At 36.7% G+C, this 27,062-nt stretch overlaps 1 long non-coding RNA gene and 1 pseudogene across 1 annotated transcript; both read left to right on the top strand.

The window, feature by feature from the left end:
• Positions 1–2,501: 2,501 nt before the first annotated feature.
• On the top strand, positions 2,502–26,584 carry LOC121267212 (annotated as a pseudogene).
• Positions 4,461–10,785, top strand: LOC121267440. The gene is made up of 2 exons (XR_005940998.1): positions 4,461–4,608; positions 10,518–10,785. It is a non-coding gene; the product is annotated as an uncharacterized LOC121267440 (long non-coding RNA).
• Positions 26,585–27,062: the final 478 nt, after the last annotated feature.

The raw sequence follows: 27,062 nt of genomic DNA, 5'->3' as shown, positions 1-27,062 counted from the left end.
AAACAAGATTTCTACATCGTTTGTCGACGTAACTTTTCTGTCAATTTTGAGCCGCTCTCATTCTTTCCTGAATCGCTGCTACTTGCTTCCGTACCTCTTGCAAATATTCGGGCCCTAGAATTTTCCTTTCTTCAATTTCATCTCAATACAACAGTAATCTGCATTTCCTCCCATAAAGTGCCTTATAAGGTGCCATTTGTATCGTAGCCTAGAAATTATTGTTGTAGGCAAACTCTATCAAAGGTAAATGACTTTCCCAATCACTACTTTGCTCCAACACATGCCCGCAACATATCTTTTAGTATCTAAATAGTGCGTTTTGTTTGTCTGTCTGTCTGTGGATGATATGCACTACTAAACTTTAAATTTGTGCCCAACATCTTCTATAGACTCTACCAAAAACGTGAAGTGAATCTTGTATCCCTATCTGAAACTATAGACTTTGGCACTCAGTGCAAATGAATTACTTCCTTAACATAAATTCGAGATAATTTCTCCATAGAATCTGTGTTGGCTATGGGTAGAAAATGTGCACTCTTTGTTAGTCTATCGACAATAATCCAAATTGAATTCTTTCCCGTCAACGTTCTTGGAAATCCTATTACAAAGTTCATCGACACATCTTCTCATTTCCATTCAAGAATTGGTAGCGGTTGCAATTCTCTTGTTGGCCATTGATGTTCCACTTTCACCAATTGGCACACTGAGCATCTCGCAACAAATTCTGCTACATCTTTCTTGATTCCTTCCCACCAAAATCTTTCCTTCAGGTCTCAGTATATCTTAGTGTTGCCAAGGTGAGCTGTATAAGGGTTGCAATGAGCTTCCCTTAAAAACTTCTCTTTTAGGTTCGGAACATTAGGGATTACTTTCCTTCCTTTGAAATACATCATTGCGTTCCTCTCAATCTTGAAGTGTTGTGGTCCTTTGCCTTCTGAAATTCTTTGTCGAAACCCTTCCAGCTTATCATCTTTACATTTTCCTTCTCGAATCTCTTCCTCGGTTAACGAGACTATTTCTTGCACTATTGTCAGTACAACATTCCTTGGTAGAATTTCAATTAACAAACTCTGCATCTCCACCAATAACGATGGCGATTTGGTCTGAGTCTTGTGACTAAAGGCGTCTGCTACTACATTAGCTTTTCCAGGGTGATACTTAATCTCACACTAAAAATCACGTATTGTCTCGACCCACCTTCTTTACCTCATTTAAATTCTTTTGACTAAATAGATACTTGAAGCTCTTATGATCCGTAAACACCTCACATTTTTCTCCATACAGGTAGTGTCTCCAGATCTTGAAAACTACTACATCTAATTCCAAGTTATGAGTGGGATAATTATGCTCGTGATTCTTGAGCTACTACGAAGCATAAGCTACTACTCGTCCTTCTTTCAAGAGATTAGTGAGTTGGAATCGAACCTGACATTCCTTGGCCAATGAGTGAGAGGAAAACATAGAAGTAAGGGAACTCCAAAGTGCACGAGCTGTGACAAAGGAGAGGACATGACCAAGAATTGATTATGAGAGAGATGAGAAAAGAATACTTAAAACTAATTGGTCAGTGCGTCTCTAGGTCAAGAAATATGGGTTGGGTTTTGTAGTTGGGTCTGAGTTATCTGTGAGAAATTATGGTGGGGAGGGCAGAGTGCCATCAACATAGGAGTATAAGTCTTGGCCTCGTAAGTAGGCAGACATTTGGACCTTCCATAGGAGGTAATTTTCAGTATTTAATTTGGTGGTGACGATGTGGGAGAAGGAGGATGTAATGGAGGGAATGGCAGAAGGAGGAGAGGAGGAATACGAGGCCATGGATCAGAGTTGACAGCTTACTCGTGTGGCTCTTGATACCATGTTTGACAGCAAGTCTAAGAGAAGAATTTCTTCATTTTCATATATCATTCATAGTGGCTCAGTCTATATATAGACTACAGAGAATCAAGGAATAAAAGTTGTTATCGAAAACAGCGAAGGATAACAACAAATACAGTAGAGAATAACAACCAATAACTATACTCTACAGCGATATTCTATAAACAATTTCACTATTGTGATGCCTGTGTGTGTGTTGCTGCAGTGAGGCTGAGTGTGTTGCAGAGTGGTCTAGGCTAATACAAAGTATGCTCTCTGCAATGCCCTTTCTTCTTCCTTTGTCCAACCTTTCGTAAGCCCAGTAATCTGTTTCGTCTTTATCCAAAGTGCTAGTCATGCTACCACTCTTCTCAACATATTCATGTAAAGCGATTATAAACCCTCTGAGATCGTCTTTGGCCTCCAACTCCCTCAATACTACTATCGAATTTAGGATACCTGCGGGACCCAAAGCTCCCAGAACTCAGCCCAATATCAAATTTCCTCGTTTTTCCAATATCCAAATGAGTTACACTTTCATCAATGACACTTAGCTGATTATAGAATCTCAGAGAGCGCCTGGGAGTCCCAAAACCCTCTGACCCCTATTAGAGAATCAAGCCAGCAACAATTCAAAAATTACAAGAATGAGGGAGAAGTGCAAAAGTTTGTACAAGGACAAAGAAACAGTGAATCTTGTATCATATTACTTGATAACCAAAGTACATATCTTGTGATTTTTGAATGGGAAAATGAAGAGGTTGACAATGACATCCTTACACGATCTAATGATGTGATGGAAAGAGGACGTGGAGCAGTTACATCTTCCCCAAAGCATGGGGACACATGCCATGAAGTAGGGTAGTCATTAAAACCCTCAAAGCCTCGTGAATGTGAATCGTCAAGCAGGGTACTTATTAAATTCATGCCCAAGGCGAGCGTTAGTCCTTCCGCTTATTTAATTCCCGCCACGTCCATGCGACGAGAATTAGTAGGGTAACTGGAGGGACTTTTATTGCCCCAATGAATCCAAGCCCAAGAAGGAGGCCCAAAGAATATAAAATTAAGATCATAGAGGATTGTTTGCAATATGGATTGACACGGTAACCACCGACCTGTTAAGAAAGGATAACTGTCCCAAGGAAACAACAAGAAGCTTGTCATATTGTTGGATAATTTCCTATTGGTATCAATGTCAATCACTTAAACCGATAAGGGAAACCATAAGATTGAATGGATATCCTGTACTTATCACTAACATTCACGCCTATATATCGAAAAGGAGATGATAATCTCAGGCAACTCTATCATCCAATACTTTTGTGTTAACTCAATTTACCAATTACTAACTTAGGTATCATAGGTGCATTGGGAACCATGCCACCCTCAATTGTTGTTGTAGATTGAACAGTCGGTGGAACACGTCTCTGACAAAACTAAAATAGAACTATGTTTGGTCAAAACTAACCAAAGTGAGGTAAAAAAAATAACAATCTTCCTTTATGTTTGTTCAGAATCAATGGTATCATAGCACAATAATCTTAATGAGATCAGTTGGGTTCCCATTGAAGGTCATGTAGCCCTCTACATTTATGTTGGGTACACATTATTGAATTATATAATGTGTTCATCAAACCATACAATAGCCTTTATTTTGGAAATAAATCTCATCTCATCTCATCCCATCTCCTTTTCAAATATAATTCAAATACAAACATTTTAATCGGATCATTACAACTTTCTCAAACTTTCAAATAAAAAAAAAAAATCAACTTTTTCAAATTATATATAAAAATAATATTATAAAACTATATTTTAATAATATTTTAATTTTATAATATTTTTTATTCAACTTTTTCTCTCTCATTTTCTAAAATTTAAAAAATATTTAACTCAAATTATTTTATTATTATTCACAAATTATTTTATTATTATTCATAAAATTTTAATATTATTTCACTCACGTATGAGATTGTCCTACTGTTTTTTTTTTTTTTTTTTGGGAGGACATGCATGTACGGTTACTTTTATGGCACAAATGACCTACTTCAATAATTTGGCTCTGGTCTCGCATGGAACAAACAGTTCGAACCGACCCCACTCCTTGAAAATAATATAATAATAATAATAATAATTGGCCCTTATAAATCTACCAATGATCTAATAAATTTCCAATTTGTGATCAAAACAGAGTTCAGTCCAGATTCTATAGTGGCATCTCATACGGCATCCCACCCAAGCAATCTTGATGGTGACCAAAAAGAAGAAGATGAGAGCTTCGTCTACACCGGCCAACTGGCAAACTCACTTGTGCTGCCCATGGCCCTGCAAACGGCCATTGAGCTCGGCGTTTTCAAAATCCTGGCCAAGCAGGTCATGGAGCGCCTAAGCTCTCCCCCTCACAGATCCCAATAGAGATGCCCACCACAAATCCTGAGGCAACCAAGATTAGGGCTGAACAAAACAGTCGAATACCCGACCCGTTCACGGGTAAAATCGGAAACGGAAATGGCCGCACCGTTTTTTCATTTTAACGGGTATTACCCATTACCTGATTTTAAACGAAAAGCGTCGTTTATTCGTTCATTTCTACCCTCTTAGACACTAACCCTTTCTCCTCTCCTCTCTGAGCTCTCTCTATGTCTCACTTTTTCAGCTCACTCCCTCATTCTCACTGAGTTCACTCTGTCTCCCAAGTCCCATCTCCATGTTTCTCTCATTCTGTGAGACTCAAGCGCATCTTCACTTTCTAAGGTAAGAATTATTTGAAGGTTAGGTTGGGTTTGGGTTTCGGCATAATCAATAATCCAAATACCCACTATATGTTTACAAATCTACAATTTACAAATGTCTTTCTCTCTCTAAATCTTTCATTTTTTTTCTAGTATTTTTTGTGTGGGTGTTTTTATTCTGATGTGGGATTTTTGGATGTTTTTGTGGGGGTTTTTTCGTTTTTGTGGGTGTTTGAAATTCTTCATAGTGGGTCTTAATCTGTTTCTTGCGATCTATAGCTTTCAAAATTTGAAATGGTTGCTGTGATAAGTAATGCCCAAACAGGGTTGTATCTTGCAGACGAACTGATATATCTAATAACAGATGTTTGGACCATTTCTTGACAAGTAGACTAGCTTTTGCCAAGGAGAGAGCATACATGAATGGACTTGAATGAGAAGAGCTTTCAGGAATGAAGACTAGCTTCTGATTTTTCTTTACTAATACATCCTTCTTTATATGTTAACAGATATAGACCAAGACTAAAACTGGAAGTCGTTTCATACATTCAGTTTTTTCCATTTTATTGTCGTATGCTTTTATAATTCTTTTATTCTTTTTGTACACATTAATTAGCTGGCATAGTGTGAGCTGTTTAGGTTGTTAGTTTGTTGAAAGGCTCTCTGTATATATGCCCGAGAGCACAGACTTGTACAGTAACAAATTTTGACAGAACAATGGAGACAAAACTTTTCTTCCATTGATCTGCTCTTCATCTTTTCCTTGCTCAAATTACCACTGTTTTAGTTCCTTACATGGTATCAGAGAGCCAGGGAGAGCACTTTCAATGGCAACTCCTAGCTCCGATTCTTCTGAAATTCACTCAAACCCAAAATCAAACACATCATCTCCATATCTTAATCTTAGTGATCCGGCGAATCCATACCACCTTGACCATGGTGATAACCCAGCCCTAACCCTTGTCGCTGACCTTCTTACCACAGACAATTACGCCACATGGTCTCGCTCAATGAGTCGTGCTCTTCGTGCGAAAAACAAACTCGGTTTTATCACCGGCTCACTCCTAAAACCATCCCAACCGACAGACCCTTTACTTGCACTTTGGGAGCGCTGTAACGACATGATAGTTTCTTGGCTCCAAAACTCCATCAGTCCTTCTCTCCAGCCCAGCCTTCTCTTTGTTGATGATGCTCAAGAAATCTGGATGGATCTTCAAGAACGATTTTCTCAACAAAATGGTCCCCGTATTTACCAACTCAAGAAGGCTCTAGCTGCTCTGCTTCAAGACCACGATCCTATAAGTATTTACTATGGCAAATTGAAAGCCCTCTGGGATGAGCTCTCAGTATACGATCCCATTCCCTCTTGCAATTGTGGTACTATGAAAACCTTGCTGGATAGATATCAAAGAGATTGTGTGCTGCAATTTTTAATGGGTCTCAACGACTCTTATTCTCCCATCCGAGACCAGATCATGCTTATGGATCCGATTCCCCCTGTCCCCAAAGTATTTTCTCTCATCCAACAGCAGGAACGACACCATCAAATGACCTCCCACACCCCATCCCCCGAAACCATGGCTATGGCAGTCAAGAAACCTTCCAAATTTATTTCTAAACCAAACCAATCCTTCAAAAAAGATCGTCCATATTGCAGCCATTGTAAAATCACTGGTCACACCTTCGAGACCTGTTTCAAGGCTGGCAATGCTGAGCCTCCAGTCTGCTCACATTGTAACTTGACTGGCCACACCATTGAGAAATGTTACAAACTCAATGGATATCCACCTGGCCACAAATATCATACCAAGCAGCAGCAGAACTCTGGCTTCCTTGCAAATCAGACTTCTCTTTCATTTGCTAATGACTCTGAAGACAACAGTGATGACAAATTTGGTTTGACTAAGCAACAATATCAGCAACTAATGGCATTGATCCAACCTCAGGATTCTCCAATTGCGGCTTCTGCCATTCACTCCAGAAATCCACCCACTCCTCTCTTCATACAGCATCATGTTCCAAAATGTCTGGTACATTCATTTCTTTGTCAACACACACACACAAATTCGCACATACATCTTCCATCAATTGGATACTCGACACAGGTGCTACAGATCACATGGTCTACAGCACCAACTTTTTTACCTCCATCACATCCACGGTTAATTATTTTGTGAAATTGCCTAATGGCAATTCCGCCCCTGTTACACACATTGGAACAATTCAGTTAACGACCTCTATCGTTTTACATGATGTTCTCTGTGTACCATCTTTTTCCTTCAACCTTATTTCGGCAAACAAACTAACTTCTACTCTCAATTGTTGTTTGCTCTTCTTTTCTACTCACTGTTTTATTCAGGACCTGCACTCATGGATAACGATTGGGAAGGGTGAGCTCAAGCATGGCTTATACCACCTCATTTGCAAAGAAGTTCTCCCCTCAACTCTATCTACTTTCCTCTCAACAAATTCATACAGCAAAAACAACAATTTCAATTGTTTTACTTCCATTGCAAACTCTGTTTCTAATACTCACCTATGGCATTGTCGCCTAGGCCATTTATCATTTCCTCGATTACAGTTAATTTCAGATTCTCTTGTACAGAAGCAACTTTCATCTATTAATGAAAAATCTTGCACGATTTGCCCCATAGCTAAACTTAATCGTTTACCTTTTCCTGATAGTTCACACTCTTCATCAAGAATTTTTGAGCTCATTCATTGTGACTTATGGGGCCCTTGTTCCACCATTGCCCATGATGGCTCCAAGTATTTCTTAACTATTGTTGATGATTTTTCACGAACTACATGGCTTTATTTGCTTGCTGCCAAAACTGAAACAAGAAAATGCATTGAAGCCTTTTACAATCTTGTTGAAACACAATTCCAAGTGAAAATTAAAATTCTAAGAAGTGATAATGGTGCTGAATTTAACATGCAAGAATTTTTCAATCAAAAAGGAATTATTCATCACAAAAGTTGTGTGGCAACCCCTCAACAAAATGGTATTGTTGAGAGGAAGCACCAGCACTTATTAAATGTGGCTCGTGCCCTTCTTTTTCAAGCTGGTCTTCCTCTAACTTACTGGACTGAATCCATCCTTACAGCCACTTACATTATTAATAGGCTTCACTCACCCATTCTAAACAATAAAACCCCATATGAGCTTCTTTTCAAAAAGAAACCCGAATATGCTCATATGAGAATTTTTGGTTCCCTATGGTTTGTTGCCACACTTATCCAAAACAGAAAAAAATTTGACCCTAGAGGTCGTGCATGTGCATTCCTTGGTTATCCTTTTGGTACCAAGGGCTACAAACTTTTGGATCTCAAAACTAGCACCATATTCATTTCAAGGGATGTTACTTTTCATGAATTTACTTATCCTTTTCAAACATCTCTCTTACCTCCTTCCACAAACTTACCTACACCCATTTTTTCTCCTCCCTTAGCACCTTTCTCAGATTTTTCAACTTCCAACCCTTCTACTCCCATAAGTTCTTCTCCTTCACAACATACTTCTCCCATTGTCTCTGCTGATTGCCTTACTCCCTCTTCCCTCTCCCCCCCTTCTTCACCAGTCAATCACATTATTCCTTTGCCTGCTGCCCCTGCAATTCGCAGATCCACCAGACACAAAACTGCTCCTCAATATCTGAAGGATTTTCACTGCACACAAGTCAGGCTTGCCTCACCTCAGCAATCAGACTCCGAAACAGGTCCTTTATTAAATGGTAAGTCCTTTCCTCTCTCTGATTGCTTATCTTACAAGCACTTTAATCCTTCTTTTCAAGCTTTTTCCTCATCCATTTCCATTCAAAATGAGCCAACTTCATATAAACAAGCAATTAAAGATCCTGAGTGGTGCAAAGCTATGGATGTTGAAATTGAAGCTTTGGAAAATAATCATACTTGGACCATCACTGATTTGCCTAAAGGGAAAGAAGCAATTGGTTGTAAGTATGTCTATCGCATTAAATTCAAGTCTGATGGTACTGTAGAAAGACTTAAAGCTAGACTTGTAGCTAAAGGCTACACTCAACAAGAAGGCATAGATTACACTGAAACTTTCTCACCTGTTGCAAAGCTTGTAACTGTTAGATGCCTTCTTAGTGTTGCTGCCATCAAAGGATGGTATTTGCATCAATTTGATGTAAATAATGCCTTCCTTAATGGTAACTTACATGAAGAAATTTACATGAAGAAACCCCCGGGATACACTAAAGGTAAACCAAATCAGGTTTGCAAATTACTTAAAAGCCTTTATGGTCTCAAGCAAGCCTCACGGCAATGGAACTCTAAACTCACTTCATCCCTCATTGCCTTTGGTTTTATTCAGTCAAAGTCTGACGCTTGTTTACTAAGCATGAAGGGGACAGTTTTATTGCTTTGCTGATTTATGTTGATGATTTTCTGGTTGCTAGCAATTCCAATGATTCCATTGCTTCTCTAAGAACTTTTTTGAATAAAAAATTCAAGATTAAAGACCTTGGTTGTCTTCGTTATTTCTTGGGGTTGGAAATTGCTAGATCTTCAAAGGGCATACACATTTGTCAAAGGAAATATGCCTTAGACATTTTGGCAGATTCAGGTATGCTTGGATGCAAGCCCTTAAACTGCCTATGGATCAACATTTCAAAATCAGCAAGTCTGAAGGCACTCCACTTCTTGATCCTAGTATCTTTCGAAGGTTAATTGGTAGATTGTTGTACCTCACAATAACCCGTCCCGACATTTGTTTTGCTGTTCAGTTATTAAGCCAATTTATGGATCAGCCTTCTTCCTCACACCTGGCAGCAGCTTACCGTATTTTAAGATACATTAAAACTGCACCTGCTCAAGGCCTTTTGCTCCCATCCTCTTCTCAGCTTCAACTTACAGCTTATTATGACTCGGATTGGGCTTCTTGCCCGGATTCCCGTCGATCTACAACAGGATATTGTGTTTTCTTAGGACAATCACTTATTTCCTGGAAAACTAAGAAGCAAACGGTTGTCTCAAGATCATCAGCTGAAGCTGAATATCGCTCCATGGCTGCCACCTCTTCCGAACTCACTTGGCTTCGATATCTTCTCCATGATCTTGGTGTTTCTCATCCACAAGCTGCCATTCTCTACTGTGACAACCAGGCAGCTCTTCACATTGCTGCAAATCCGATATTCCATGAGAGAACCAAGCATATCGAACTTGATTGTCATTTGATACGTGATAAAATTCAAGAAGGAAGTCTAACTACAGCTCATGTTTCATCTCAAGCACAGCTGGCCGATACATTCACCAAAGCTTTACCATCCTATCTTCTTCAAGCACACTTGTCCAAGATGGGAATAGTAATTACTATTCTCCATCTTGCGGGGGGGTGTTAACAGATATAGACCAAGACTAAAACTGCAAGTCGTTTCATACATTCAGTTTTTTCCATTTTATTGTCGTATGCTTTTATAATTCTTTTATTCTTTTTGTACACATTAATTAGCTGGCATAGTGTGAGCTGTTTAGGTTGTTAGTTTGTTGAAAGGCTCTCTGTATATATGCCCGAGAGCACAGACTTGTACAGTAACAAATTTTGACAAAACAATGGAGACGAAACTTTTCTTCCATTGATCTGCTCTTCATCTTTTCCTTGCTCAAATTACCACTGTTTTAGTTCCTTACATTATACAGTCTCTACTACCTTGTCGCCCTTTTTCTCAAGTTGTAGTTTTTTAATTTGGCAATGCATTGATCTTTTTGGTTTGCTTTTTCTCTTTAATGGGTATTGTTTTATGTTTAAGGCTGATGCTATTTTGAGCTGATCCAGATCTGTTTCTTTTCTGTTTGTGATGTACATTTTCTTGTTCTCACAGAAAATTTGTGCATTTGAGTTTTTTTTGCCATAATTGTGTCAAACAACAAGGTGAACTAATCTTATTTGTGTTCCATTTGATGTAGATTTTGTAGAAGGCAGATTGTGTTGCAGGAAGTTTCTAAGGTGGAATACCTATCAATGTAGCCGCTACTGAGCCTGGATTGAATTGTAAATATTGTTCTCTAGCGGTCAAGTTAAAAGATATGTGCAGTATAATTTTTTGGTTCAGATGTTATGCCTGGGAGAACCAATGATGAATGCTTTAACAAACAGATTTATAAATGGATTTTTTCTCGTTGAAAGGTACAAATGATGATTTGGAATCTATCAAAATGCCTTTATTTTATTCTATATCATTTAAAAAAAAAAAAATTCGGGTCAGAATACCTGTTTATTCCGAAAAACATTTCAGGTCGGACAATCGGGTATTCGGTTAAACGGCCAAACAGAAGAGCTTTGAATCGGTTCAGATCAGAATATCAATTTTCGGGTCGAACCGGGGCGGGTGAACAGCCCTACCCAAGATGCTGGACCGCATCCTCAGGATGCTAACCAGCCATTCTGTGCTGAGTTGCTCTGCGGGTGCTGATGGTGCTGGGTCTTTTCAGAGACTCTACGCTCTTTCACCTGTGTCTAAACACTTTGTTCCTGACCAAGACGGGGTCTCCTTCCGCCCTGTGATGGCCCTCCTTCAATACAAGGTCTTCTTAGCTAGCTGGTCTGTACCTATTTTCCCTTGGTATTTTTATTTATTTCTTCTACTTCTATTTATATATGCATAGTTAAGTTAGCTTTGTCTTGATCCATAATGTATACTTAAAAATAAGTGAAATGGTTTGGTTACAAAAAAAATGTCGTAAAATATAATTTGTAAATTAACTGTAAAATTATTTTGTTGTAAATTAAATCTAACCTATTATATAAAATTTTATTAATCTAGAAATTTATAAAATTCTTTACGGTAATAACACTTTCTCTGAAATACACGAATATCAAACAAGATAAAATCGCCCAGCTTCAGAATTGTAGCGGGCCACGTGCTCCCAAATCTAGAATTGCCAATAATTAATAATAAAAAATAAAAGCTTTTCTTAACATATATAAATATATATATATATATATATATATCTCTACTATTATATAAGTGGCTATGAAACCGATACTAAATGGAAATTCTTGTTTTCCGTTACTCCCCGTTAAATCAACGTTACATGACTATCGCAGCTTTGAAAACAGTAATGTCGATGTCTTTCCAATTAGGTTTTGCTTTTTTGACATTTTTATCCGTTGAGTTTTAGATTGTTTTGGTTTATTATTTTTCTCCTTTATATTTTGCCGGTTGTATCAGTACATATTTTTATGCTTTTTCGCTTCTGGTTGAATGTTTTGTCCTTTATTGAGCTGCTACACGTTCTTTCTTCTCACCGAAGTGACCCACTTCTCTCTTCTTCTTTTTCACTCTCTTCTCTGCATCTTCCCTTTTTAAGTTCGTATTCTCTCTTCAGGTTTGTTTTCTGTATCATTGAGTTTTTTTCTTTTTCTTTTTTTTTCATACCATTGAATTGGTTTGAAGATTGTAAATGGATTTTTGTGATCTTATCCTTCCTCATTTTTTTCCTCTTCCCCTCTCTCTGTCCGGAGTTGTGGCTTTTTTTTAGTTGGGTGATTTACATATTTATGAAAAAATATTTCTTTTTTCTCATGTTGTTGAAGATGATCCAAGATCTGATTTTGGATTTTTTGTTTTTTATTTGGATGTTGAGGGAGGAGATCGGGGAGAGAGGGACTAGGCGAGGGGTTGCTAGACGACTTCGGTGCATCTCTTAGTGGCATATCACATCGGCTGATCTAGGCGGGGGAGCACGACGCTGCATCGCTTTCAGGTAGCTGGGCTGGACTACCCTGGGCGTCTTCCCTCTTCCCCTTTCTCTATCCGGAGTTGTAACTCTTTTTTTTTTTTTTTTTTTCTTTTTTTTTTTAATGAAAAAATTGATCTTTTTTCATGTTGTTGAGTGCTAGAATTTGTATATTGATAAAAAACCTTCACACTTTACAATGAGGCAGCACCTCTCAATTTATACACAAGATAAACAAATACTCGTTTATGTCTTTTTTACATTATACAGCTGGTAATGTAATTGTTTATGGTGGATGGTTAGTTGCAATGATTTTGGACTGTAGTGGTGAGTGCTGTTGTGTACGTTGCATGTTTGCATGGGGTGTTGCTGCATTTTGCTACTGTGTATGATGTAGGTCTGAGTGAGGTGCTGGTGCACTCTGCTGCACATAGTGCTGCTGCATGTAGCACTTGCATTCTGCTGCAGGTGGTGTACTGTGAGATGCATAGGATGCATGCATGGCTTGAACAGCCCCCCTCAAGTTAAGCTGCGATGGACATAGGTAAAGACTTGAACATAACAACTGGAACCTTGCGACAAAAAGTGGCTTGGTAAGCAGGTTTGCAAACTGCTCTTTTCCTGAAATAAAAGCCACAGATAGTGACTTGTTTTGGACCCTTTCTCGTACGAAGTGGAAATCGATTTCCACATGTTTTGTTCTTGCGTGAAATACTGGATTGGAGGATAAATACATTGCACCCAAGTTGTCACAGAGTAATGTTGGAGCAGTGGAAAGATGAATACCAAGATCACGGCATAACTGTTGGATCCAAATAATCTCTGTAGTAGCGTTTGCTACAACCTTGAATTCTACTTCTGTAGATGACCTGGCGATTGTTTGTTGTTTCTTGGAGGACCATGAGATTAAATTAGAGCCTGAGAAGACATAGTATGCGTTGGTTGATTTTCTGTCATCCGAACCCTGCCCAGTCCACGTCTGAGAATGCTGTGATGTTCATGGAATCTGATTTAGAGAATAAGAGGCCATATTCAGAGGTGTGTCTGAGATAGCATAATATCCTCTTCACAGCTTGCTAGTGTGGTACTCTAGGGGCATGCATGTACTGGCATACCCTGTTGACAGCGAAGGCCAAGTCAGGCCTTGTGAAAGATAAGTATTGAAGGGATCTGACGGTGCTTCTATACAGTGATGGGTCTTCAAACAGATTGCCATCATGCAGGCTTAGTTTCTCCGAGGTAGCCATTGGAGTTTTGATTGGCTTTGATGCACTCATGTTTGTCTTTTGAAGTAAATCTGAGATATACTTACTCTGTGTAAGTAGGAGACCATCAGGAGAGTATGTTGCCTCAATTCCTAAAAAGAAATGTAAGTGGCCAAGGTCTGTGATTGGGAATTCAAGCTTTAAAGCCTTAAGCATGTGAGCAATGAGAGTTGAATTGGATCATGTTACAAGTAGATCATCTACATGAACAAGAACATAAATGATATCACTGCCATTAATATAAACAAATAGTGAAGAGTCAGCCGATGATATATAGAATCCAAGATCAACCAATTTTTGACTTAAACGTGAATACCATGCCCTTGGAGATTGCTTAAGGCCGTAAATGGCTTTCCGTAACTTACATACGTGGGTTGGGTATTGAGGATGAATGAACCCCGGTGGTTGTCATGAACACAGTTTCAGATAGTGGTCCATGTAGAAACGCGTTTTGGACATCATATTGTGTGATTGGCCATCCTTTATTCATTGCTAGAGCCAAAACTAATCTGATTGTTGTTGCTTTAACAACAGGACTGAATGTCTGATCATAGTCAATACCGGACTGTTGGAGAAACCCTTTCGCCACCAAGCAAGCTTTCCTTCTTTCAAGTTTTCCATTGGATAGTCTTTTCGTACGAAACACCCACTTGCATGAAACCACATTGAGAGCTTCCGAGGGAGATACTAAAGACCATGTATCATTTGCCAATAAAGCATTGAATTCAGTTGTCATGGCTTGTCTCCATTCAGGATACTTGCTGGCTGTTGAGTAGCATGTTGGGGTTTCAAGAATTAAAGAGACCGTGGTGATATGAGCTCGTGGAGGTGGCCATCTAATTGTGCCATCAGTGAACTGACGAGGGCAAGCAGAATTAGTTTTAGAGCGTGTCACCATTGAACTTACTTGCTGCAGATTTTCAGAGTTGAGTGTCGGGAGTGGGGCTTGAGCTGAGGTAGAAGATGATGGGGAGGAAGGTGGGTTGGTTGGTGGGCCAAGGATAGATGGAGTTGGTTGATCTTAAGCTGAATTGAGATTGATGAATGGAAGAGATGCAAGTTGAGGTTCAGGTGGAGTTTTTGGCTGAGATACATTGGTAAAGGGAAATGAGTTTTCATCATGTTGAACATCTTTTGAAATATACACACGTTTAGTTGGTATATGATAGCAGATGCAACCTTGATGATTTTGGCTTTTACCAAGGTAAACACATTGCACGGCCCAATAGTCAAATTTATGCTTGTTAAAAGGACTGATTAACGGCCAAATTGCTGATCCAAACACACGGATGAATTGAAGATTAGGCTCAGTGTTGTGAAGAAGGAGGTGTGGTGATGCGTTATGAAGGGAGGAGGATGGAAGTATGTTGATTAAATGTATGGCATGTTGAAATGCATAAGGCCAAAAGGTAAGTGGAATGGAGGCGTCACCAAGTAGTGCTAAGCCTGAATCCACAATGTGCCTATGCTTTCGCTCTATGATGCCATTTTGAGTGTGAGCATGTGGACAATTTATTCTGTGAATGATGCATGAGTTAGAGAGGATTTCAGAAAAAAGGTCTAAACTCCCCTCCCCAATCAGTTTGCATTTGTCTAATTTTTGTGTTGAACTGTAACTCAACATAAGATTTGAATTTGAGAAAGATGGACACAGCTTGTGATTTATGTTGCATGGGAAACAACCATGTGTACCTTGAGTAATCATCTACAAAAGAGATATAGAACCGAAAGCCTTCATTTGAAACATGAGGTGAAGGACCCCATAAATCAATAAAGATTAATTGAAAAGGTGCAACAGATTTTGTGACTCTAGCATGAGCAGGTTTTCGGTGATCTTTTCCCATAGCAAATCCATTACAAAAGTTCATAGTTGAAAATTCATCAAATGGAATACCATGTTTAGCAAGAATAGACTTGACAATCTTGAAGGATGGGTGACCAAGCCGTGCATGCCATTGTGACAGGGAAGGACAACTTGAGTACGCTTGAGGAGGTTGTGGAGAGAAGGTATAGAGACCATTAGGAGCTGTTGTCCCTTGGAGCAGAAGGGTCCTTGTATTGCAATCCTTCACATAGAACTGATCTGAGAAGAATTGAAAGAACACATTATTGTTAGAACAAAATTGTCTAACTGAGATTAAATTTTTTGTAAAGAGAGGAACACAACAATTTTTTTAAAAGAAATTTGGAAGAAGAAGATGGGAAGAGGGCTGAACCAGAATGTGATATTGGCACAGATGAGCCATCACCAACTTGTAATTGCTCAACACCTGTGTAATCCGCAGCATGCAAGTTCAAATTTGTGAGGTCACTCGTAACGTAATTTGTTGCCGCTGTGTCAGGGTACCAGGCAGTGTTTGGGTTATAGTTGGTGTAGTGAGCTGAAGTTGGAGCCACAAAAGTATATGCTTGATTGAAGTGGTAAATGCAAGTGAGGACAGTGTGACCAAGCTTGTTGCACACTTGACAAACTGGTCTAGAGTCAGACAATGGAGGTGGAGAAGTATTTTGAGACATACCTGGAAAACCAGAGTTACCACGACCCCTATTTGGGCAACCATTTCCACGATTACGGCCAAAGTTATTACGGCCACATGCTGCACAACCTCGACTGAATGAAGGAGATGATCGAGATCAAAGGTTAGCTGACATTTCAGGAGGGGAAAATAAAGAAGCTGTTGCAGCATGATGCTGCATTTAGGCCTCATGAGCAAGGAGATGTCCGAGCAAGGTATCAGTTGGAATGGGCTCAATCCGAGTGGCTACTGATGATACTAAGGCATCGTAATCGGGGTCAAGGCTAGCTAAAAGGTAGGGAACAAATTCATTGGAGGGGAGAGGCCTTCCTGCAATAGCCATAATGTCAGCTAATCCTTTTGCTTTTTGAAAATAAGCTGAAATGGAATCTGAGCCTTTTTTAAGAGATGCTAGTTGAAGTTGAGTTTGCATCAAACGAGCTTGAGAGGAAGATGCATAAGTGGATTCAAGGGATTTCCAAACTTCACGGGCTGAAGCACAACCTACAACTTGAGCTATAACAGATTCAGACAAGGAAGTAATCAAGGCTGACATAACAATCTGGTCTTGTTGGACCCAAGTATCTTACTCGGGATTGGGTGAGGAATTAGGAAGCTGGCTTGGTGGAGCTGGATGGGAACCATCCACAAACTTAAAAAAGACGTTGGCCTTTTAAGTAAGGAACAAGTTGAACTTTCCATAGGAGATATTATCAGGATTAAGTTCGATAGATAATATATGGGAAAAGTTGGGTAGAGATAGAGATGGAGAAGGGGTTGGAGACCGTGGAGGAGGAGGAAGAGGGGGCGAGGAGGAGGAAAAGAGCTAGATGAGTTAGTCATGATGGGCGATGAGTCCTTAGGTATTCTCTGATACCATGCTAGAATTTGTATATTGATAAAAAAACCTTCACACTTTACAATGAGGCAGCACCTCTCAATTTATACACAAGATAAACAAATACTCATTTTTGTCTTTTTTACATTATACAGTTGGTAATGTAATTGTTTATGGTGGATGGTTAGTTGCAATGATTTTGGACTGTAGTGGTGAGTGCTGCTGTGTACGTTGCATGTCTGCATGGGTGCTGCTGCATTTTGCTGTTGTGTACGATGCAGGTTTGAGTGAGGTGCTGGTGCACTCTGCTGCACATAGTGCTGCTGCATGTAGTGCTTGCATTCTGCTGCAGATAGTGTACTGTGAGATGCATGGGATGCATGCATGGCTTGAACACTTTGGAGATATACCAAAACTTAGTTTGTTATTATACTCTCTCACAACAACCAAATTTCTTTTCGCCCTGTATCTGGCCTTCTTTGACGTGCTATTTACTTTGTTTTTTCAAACTTACATCAAAAGTAATAAAAATAAATAAAAAGCACAAGTACTTACTAAAAGCCAAAAAGGCACGTGCCCAGTTCCCATGCATTTGAACGCATCAATTCGGATTAAAAATAAAAATGTAATGTCGTTTAAGCGACTAATAGAAATTATCGACTTTCTTTCACTTTATTTTTTAATTTTACTTTGTTAGAGATAATGAACATGAAGTCATGAAGAATTTTTTGTCGCGGGCCTAGGCAAGACCCTATCTCCCCCACCACCTTTCTCCAAAAACTATTCGCCATCTGCCACGTGCTATTATGATTGTGTAATGATATACACATAATAAATTATATAACACATTATACAATAACATTATAAAATATGGGTATTCTTATATTATTATGTTATTTTTATAAGATATTTTACAAAAATATCACTTATCTAACATATTGTTATATAAAATGTTATGTGTAGATTATTTTCTTTTTTTTTTTTCCTTCTTCTTTTTGATATAAACTATTCGCCATCTGTCACGTGCTACTAAGATTGTGCATCTTTTTTTTTTTTCCTGATATAAAAATTAAGGATAATACTAATTCAACCCCTCCCAGCTCCCACGTCCCACCGCTGACATGTTTTTATTTCTTTCTTTCTTTTTTTTTACTTCGTAATTAAAAAATTATTTTTTAATAATATAATAAATTTAAAAAAAAATAAGTGTTAAAAAAATACACATAAAAAAAAGTTACAAAAAATACCAAAATAACTGGCAGGAATCAGCAGTGGCTGTAGTGCTGCTCTAAAAATTAAGAAAAATGATATTTTCATCACTGGTTCTTACAGCTTGGTGTTATAGTTAGATTTTTTTTTAAAATTTTTTCTTTTTTTACTTAGTAAGAAAATAATTTTTAATAATATTGTGATTTTTTTAAATATTTAAAAGTATAATATATATATATATATAAAAGATAATAAAAAAAAAATTAGACCAATTATACCTAATGATAACTATAAGCAGGAGCCGGAAGTGGTGGACGTAACACTGTCCTAAAATTAACATGGTTAGATGGATCATGGCATTTAACCCTAATCTATTCCTAGATCCCCAGCTAAAAGATGCAATTCTTGGGAGGAATTCCAATCTCGAGAGGGTTCATGGCACGAGTGCCGTCGAGTATCCTGGCATGGACCCCAGGTTGAATAAGGTTTTTAACACAGCTATGCTCAATAACGCTACAATGCTTTTTAAGAAGATCCTCGAGTCCTACAAGGGGTTCGAGCCACTCAAGCAATTGGTCGATGTTGGTGGTGGTCTAGGTGCGCTTCACTCAATTACTTCTAAGTATCCCCACATCAAGGGCATTAAGTTCGACTTGCCTCATGTCGTACAACAAGCACCATCTTATCCAGGTATGATTTCAATTCATAAATCTCCACCTAATTTGCAATGTTGTTTACCTATCTTCTTATTTTACCAAGTTAAAATTTGATTAAAAAAATCTTTTTTATAAATATATTACGTAATTGGTTGAATTGAATCAACCTTTTATTGTTAGATATTTTAACATAAACATTAATAATTGGATCTTTGATTTTTTATGATCTACAATAATAAACAATAGCAGTAAAAAACATATCTTTCTTCATCTGTTTGATGGAGAAATGAATCTAACTGTGAGAGAAGGATCACCCTAACAACTTGGCCTCACTAGTGTCTCCCGATGGCTAGAGACACTCTAATATTGTAGGTGAGAACCCTTTAACCCCTCAGTACTATTTATAGATTTCTGGCCATCATGAAATCTAAGTCTTTGAGTTTGACTATGATTAGAGATCAAGAGTCAATCTTATCTCTTAGGAGTTTTTATCCCATTATAACTCTTTGAACTATTCAAAGCTCTATCATGATATGGGTGAGTGGGACATAGAGTTCAAATAGAACTCTTACATTCTCCCACTTGGCCCATACGCCCATAAATGATATTTTCCGTTCATGAGTTTATTACAAGAAATTAACCATACTGCCCAAATTCATTTCCTAAAACTTTTCATAGATCAAAATACATTTCATGAGTTTCGTAATATTAATATCAAATTAGCTACTAATGCGAGTCATGGTGGTCTTCTGTTATATAATCAATAAATTCCCTTCTATGTACCACAACACCAGTAACTTAATTTAACATGATCTTTGATTGGGATAATTAAGGCTAATATTATAATGCATTGGGTTCCAATTCATGTCTATTGTAGACATTATCTTGTCGTCATTCATCCACACTGTTCTATGTACATATAAAGTAGAAAGATAAGAAAACAGAAACAACCATAATAGATATCTTTTAATTTCCAATAACAAAATACTCAGCATATCAATGATCTTTTTAATATGTTCACATCATGGGTATAAGCATACGACCCATCTTTTCAGCATGTCCCTTAAGTATAATCATTAACACACTATTGTTATGGACATATTTGTTTATGTATTTTTTCCTTAACACTTATGTATTTAAATTTTCATTAAATACTTATCATTCGGAGAAAAATATTCTGAATAATTCTTACAATACTTTCTTAGCGGCTTGGATATAAGTCGACAATTCCAAGTCCTAAGATCAATTTCCTCAGTTAGATACCATACATTGTGGCCTCAAAACATACCACAAACTCAGTCCCTATTGCACACGAAGCAGTAAGAGATTTATCTCATACTTTTCCATAAAATAACTCTACTAGATAGCAAAATATATAACCATAACTGTATTTTTTATCATTAGCGTAATTCCACAAAATCGGGTCTGAATTTACAGTTACCTTAAGAGTATCAGTTCTTCTTAAAGCAACAATATAGTCTTTAATTTCTTGCAAATAACATTGCACTCTTTTCACAGCTTTTGGGTCAAACATCATTAGATTACTTTGGCAACAACCAATAATGTCAACTGAAAAACTGACCTTCAACCTTATACAGGTTTGTGCAATCATCAGATTTATTATAACAATCATATACAAAATTTTCTTAACAACTTAATCATTTCGAGGACACTGTAAAATACTGAGCATGCCACATTTTATTTTAAAAGTATCTATTGAACAACAATTCTTCATGTAAAATCTTCCAAAATCCTATGCCACTACATTAAGACAATCTTAACACTCATCGTTTTGGTGTTAAAATTCAATCCCAATTACGAAAGATGTATCATTAATAAATTTCATTTTTAAAATTCTTTAGATACATAACTTTAATGCTATACTATAAACCATAATTCATACTTGTCAAAAGTCATATACATGCATGACCATAAATACAAATATGCTCTCACTGACTTACGGGTATATACATTAACAATATTTTTCTTAATTCTAAAACAATATTGGTATTATCAAATTTCAGATACCAATTTTCAAAATAACTGTTACATTTCTAAGTAATCATTTTATTCGTTTCTTGTAGACTTCAGACTTGTATTCTACAATTATTTTTACATCTATTTGATGTAACTCTAGACCATAATGAGCTACTAATGCCATAGTAATTCTTAATGAGTTCTTTCAGGTTTATTAGAAATCTCTTTCTAATTAATGTTCATTTCTGAGTGAAATCCTTAATTGCAAGTCTGACTCTATATCGTTCAACATTACCTTTAAAGTCAGGGTCTTGTCTCCAACACCCATTTACATTCGACTTTTTATACATTTCAGACAGTTAGACGAAATTACAGACTTTACATTGATTCATGGATTTCAATCACTCTTTTATGCATCGGTCTTTTATAAAATCACTTATTTCTATAATTTGTGAAAACATATGCAAACATTCATTTAGTTCTATGTCAAATTCAAATTTTGAAAATGCACCACGTAACTAAAATCAAATCAAGAAGATCACATGAGGTTGCCTATGTTGATGTCTTCATGGCCAATTCTTCAGTGGTGTTTCTCTGATGAGATAGATGATCATTTGTTTGTTATTCCATGTTATCATTAAGATAATCATAAAATGAACTATAAGCAATTTCGAAGTACAAGAATGCACTTCACAACAATCACATCTCTAGTTTCTATACTTTCACTAATTTTGCCAACTATAAGGAATCTGACGTTTAAATTTTCTCAAAATTCAAACTATGAATAGAGATAATACAACCTAAATCATTTGGATCTCCATGAATAATCAATAATGTACCTATTAACTATTATACGATCCAACTTTCTTTCATTTGGATTGTAAAGCCTTACCTTAGATTAACTATTCATACATGTATAAGCCTTAAATTAAGTTCCACAACTTCAAAAATCTTTGAGGCTACTTACTGGGAACACAATTTAAGATATATACCATTGTCTTTACTAATTTTACTACACATGATTAGTTAACAAAATAGGTCAAGGTTATAACCTGACTCATAATACTTTTCTTGGCACTCACTACTTCAATTCAATTCGATGATTTTCATATTTTTACCTAGCTGCATTTCCTCCCTATGAGAAGTACCTCAAGAATTACTAATGGCTTGAGACTTCTCATGTAGCAGATAGATACATCCATACCATGAATATTATCTATGAAGGTAATGAAATACTTATATCTATCAAATATTATAGAGAAAAGATTTACATGCGTTTATATGCATTATCTCAATAAACTCTCTATCATTGTACCATCTATTCTTGATATGTTTGATTTGTTTTTTTTTTATACAAATCAATACACATCTTGAGATTATAAAACCTAAATGCGGAAAATATTTTATTTACTAATCTCTACAACTTTTCTTGGAGATATTCTCCAAACTTTTATGTCACAAATTATGTTTCAAATTCTATGCCACAAATTGTAAAAAAAATATCCTAATTCATTTTTCACTTGGTTCCAATACATGCCATATGGGTGAAAAAGAAAAACTTTTAATAAAAGCACTATTATAAAGGCAAATAAGAATTTTATTGGAAGGAAAAATGGAACAAATAAAAATGACATTTTGAAACAATTTAAAAAACTGAACATTTGTACTCGAGTTCAACCACTAAAATAAGTATCAACATTTATAGAGTTTGATTTGAAACTTATACAAACAAAATACATATGAATATTTGCACTCAAGTTCAATCTAAAAGAATGTATAAACATGTATAAGATCTGATTCGAAACTTATACAAAAAAAATACTTACCCTTCCCTTCGAATCATGTCTCATGCTTATGGCACATAAACCTTCATGTATCATTGTTTCTTTCAAACTTCAATTGACACAATTGTTATATTTTCATCATCATCATTTCCCTCATTTCCCAAAAGATACAAATGACTTTTCATACAAATTAACAAGATAAATTTGTATCTAACTAACAATCATACTACCAATTTTTTCATATCTTATTACTTTAATAAAATAATAATGGGTTTGATGTAAACCATTATGTACAAAACTAAGAAATTCCTATAGTTTGATATCTAGTAATTAATCCAATATTCTTAAAATGTTGTACTTTTCTGACTCTTATCACTATTCTCAATAATAATTGATGTAAAGATTTAAAATGGATAAACAAGGGTCTACAACTCTTAGTGTAAATATGATATGCTCATGTTTCTCTATACTAGAGTCAATTCCGTACAAAAAACATTGTAAAGATATTTGTATACTTACTGCAAGAAAAGCATTTTAATCACATTAATGCTTTGAGTTCGACACTCAGAAACAATAATTAGAATTTAATCAATTATGTATGAACTAATAATGTCATCAAGACCCTCCTTTGGGAGTAGAACTTAATACACAAAGTGTTCTCACTAGTATTAAATTCTGTGGATGAACTAGTTGTATCATCAGAATTCTCCTTTGGGAGTAAACTTTGATATACAAAGTGTTCTCTTCAACTTTAAATTATATGGATGAACTAGTTGTATCACCAGAATTCTCCTTTGGGAGTAAACTTTGGCATACATAGTGTTCCTTCCAACTTTAAATTATATGGATGAACTAGCTGTATCACCAGAATTCTCCTTTGGGAGTAAACTCTGGCATACAAATTGTTCACCCCAACTTTTACTTTAATGGATGAACTAGTAATGTCATCAAGACCCTCCTTTGGGAGTAGATCTTGACACACAAATTGTTCACTCCAAATTTATCCACCTTACTATGGAGTTTAATGATTTTTCACCAAAATTAAGAAAATCTTGTACCTTTGGGCAACCAATCTTTTCTTTAATTTTGATGTAAATCATTTGCCTCATATTAGATAAACAAATATACATGGCATGTTAATGAGAGCCAAAATAAACAATTCATATATGTATTTAATAATAACATGTACATAAGATTTAATACATGTATTTAACAATAATAACATGAATATGACATTTAATAAAATTTAATACATGTATTTAACAATAATAACATGCATAAAATTTAATTTAATACATGTATATACCAATAATAACATGTATACAAAATTTAATAAAATTTAATACATGTCTTTAATAATAATAACATTCATCAAATTTAATTTAATACATGTATATACCAAAATATGTATAGAAAATTTAATACATGTATATAGCAAAATATGTATAGAAAATTTAATAAAATTTAATACATGTATTTAATAATAATAACATGTATATAAAAGAGAAATAAAATTTCAGATTTTTTTTAAAATAATATTATAATATAATATAATCTGACCGATCCGGGTCTGGACCAGACCGGTACAGTAACCCGGGCTAAAACCCGGTTCATTGTTGAGGTGGCTGGACAACACGTCGGGCCTACTGTACAGGCCCGCCCATTCTGTGTTTTTTTTTTCTTCTGGGCTGGGCCACAACAAGGGCCCGTTTCTTTTCTCTTTGTCTGGGCCAAGGCCCACGGCCCAAGCCCTTTACAAGTTAAGAAGAAACCCTAGGGTTTCTTCTTATTCTTCCTTCAGCCAGTTTAGCCGCCCCTTTCTTTTCAAACTTTGATCTACCGCAACCTTCAGCCGTGGTTATGGGAGTTGCTGGCGAGGAGAGGACGGCAAGGTGTCTCCATCCTCCTCCTGCCGCTGACCTCCAGATCTCTTTCCCCTTCCTTTTTTTTTTATTATTATTATAAATATCAACACCGCGGCGGCCACTGGGCTTTAAAGCCCTCTGCGCCGCCACCACAGAAATGTCGTGGAGGAGGTTCTCAACCTCCTCCCAGTGCCGAAAACCCTCCTGTTCTTGTGTCGTCCAAATCGAAACAAAAAAACAAGGAAAAAATCACTACGACGGTACCCATTCAGGCTTTACAAACCCTTACGCCGCTCCTTTATGCCGCCATACGTGTTGAGCCACTGGCACGGTGACACTAGCCACCACACACGGTACTCTGCCCACACTCAGCGGCTACACAGCAGTTCCTCAACCTCCTTCCTTCACTTTCATAGTGTAAACAATACAGAAAGGGAGAAAATAAGAAAACTCAAACCGAAATACATCAGTGCGTGGTTCTTGATAAGAAACATAAAATAGATGTTTAAAATCACCATCGTAAATTTATTTGCCAGATAGAAAGGACGATATTTTCAGTCTTTCTCAGCGTGATAAAATCACATATACGAAACCACATATAAAACTAAATATTTATTCACTGTATGTTTTATTGAGATCATAAAAAATCTACAACCTGTCTCTGATACCACATGTTAGATATTTTAACATGAACATTAATAACTGGATCTTTGATTTTCTATGATCCACAATAATAAACAATAGCAGTAAATGACGTACCTTTCTCTATCTGTTTGATGAAGAAATGAATCTGACTATGAGAGAAGGATCACCCTAACAACTTGGCCTCACTCATGTCTCCTGATGGCTAGAGACACTCTAATGTTATAGGTGATAACCCTTTAACCCCTCAGTACTATTTATAGATTTCTGGCCATCATGAAATCTAAGTCTTTGAGTTTGACTATGATTAGAGATTAAGAGTCAATCTTATCTCTTAGGAGTTTTTATCCCATTATAACTCTTTGAACTATTCAAAACTCTATCATGATATGGGTGAGTGGGACATAGAGTTCAAATAGAACTCTTACATTTATAACTTGGAATAATCATATTATATATAATATATATGTATCAATTACGATCATTTACACCTATATTCATAACAAAACAAATAAATATTCGTAAGAATAATTAAGGATATAATCCAAAATGTTACTGAAAATCTAATTAAAATTCATTAAATCAGTATAATACACAAACAAATTAACACGTAGCAATAATAGCGTACTTTTTGAAGTTTTAAGGTTAAGATTTGTATAACAATATAATTTTAATTTAAACAGCTATGCAGTTTAATTAATTGCAAGTTTAAGGGTTGGGGTGCAATTAACTTTTTTATTAATCACGTCATCTAATTGAGTCAACCTGCCATTTGACCCAAGCCTGGAAACACTAGATCGTACTTCTCGGATTCACACAGGTCGTATCAGATATCGCTAGCATTAGATATAACTCTGTACAGATTGTAGAATAATAATTCTGGATCTTAAGTTTAAATGCTAGATAACATTATGGTTTGGAAAAATAAGAGCTATGTAGATGAAAGCTTATTAACTAGCTCAAGTTGCAGGTGTGGAACATGTAGGAGGAGATATGTTCAAAGGCGTTCTTGAAGGAGATGCAATCTTCACGAAGGTGAGTGAAATATTGAACTTTCATGGATTCTATCTTGTATGACCCGTACGTATTGACTTAGTCATCCAAATACATTGCAAATTTATTGCCAATGGCACAATCCATCGGCACAAAACACTGATCATGTTGCTACTATATATAGCATTATTTTAAAAGAAGAAATGATAGTTGCAGTCGCGAGTGCGTAAGCGCCGCATAATCACTTTAAAAAAATAAATATATACGAGACCCACATGAAAATAAAATTAATTTTTTTAATAATGAAGTCCATTCTTTTTCGACACACTCCACGACTGCATGTAACATTGCTCTTTTAAAAATTAAGGGCACCACGAACATCTCTTTCAAATTTTTGGAGATCGTATTGTCGTTTGGCATAAAACTTTCACAAAACTGGGGCGTGGGAAAGGACCGACCAGGTCAACTCCCTATTGGGCAAAGGGCCACGGGGAAGTGATGGATGATAATTTTTCTGGTGGACAGTGGGGAACTGGGGCGTATGCCTAACATTAGGCACATCTCTTGGCGAACTATTGGGCATCCTTGAGGGTGTTGGGCCAATAGTACCTCATCCTCAGGGTTTTCCTTACTAATGCTTTTCCACCTGAGTGGTTGCCATAGATGCCTTCGTGTATCTCTGCAAGTATATATTGTGCTTCATTGGGTGAGATGCACCTAAGTAAGGGTGTTGCAAAGCCCTTTTTGTATAGAACGCCGTCGATTTTGAGAAATTGCATAGCTTTCTTCTTAATCTTCCTTGCCACCTCCTTCTCCACAAGGAGTTTTCCCATATCCAGTAATTCCTATATTTCCTTGGCCCATTCTGGCGTTCCGAGCCCTACCTGTGCAATCGAGATCCTAATAGCTGGTACTTCAATTTGTCTCTGCTGAGCTTCCCACGGTAACTCTGCTTCGTCTATGGTTGAAGTCGCTTTTGCTAATTTGTCCGCCACAGAGTTATCCCCCCTTGGAATTTGCATTATGG

This window comes from Juglans microcarpa x Juglans regia, chromosome 5S (genome assembly GCF_004785595.1).
Source record: "Juglans microcarpa x Juglans regia isolate MS1-56 chromosome 5S, Jm3101_v1.0, whole genome shotgun sequence".
NCBI lineage: Eukaryota > Viridiplantae > Streptophyta > Magnoliopsida > Fagales > Juglandaceae > Juglans > Juglans microcarpa x Juglans regia.
This window is presented reverse-complemented; position numbering and strand designations above follow the sequence as displayed.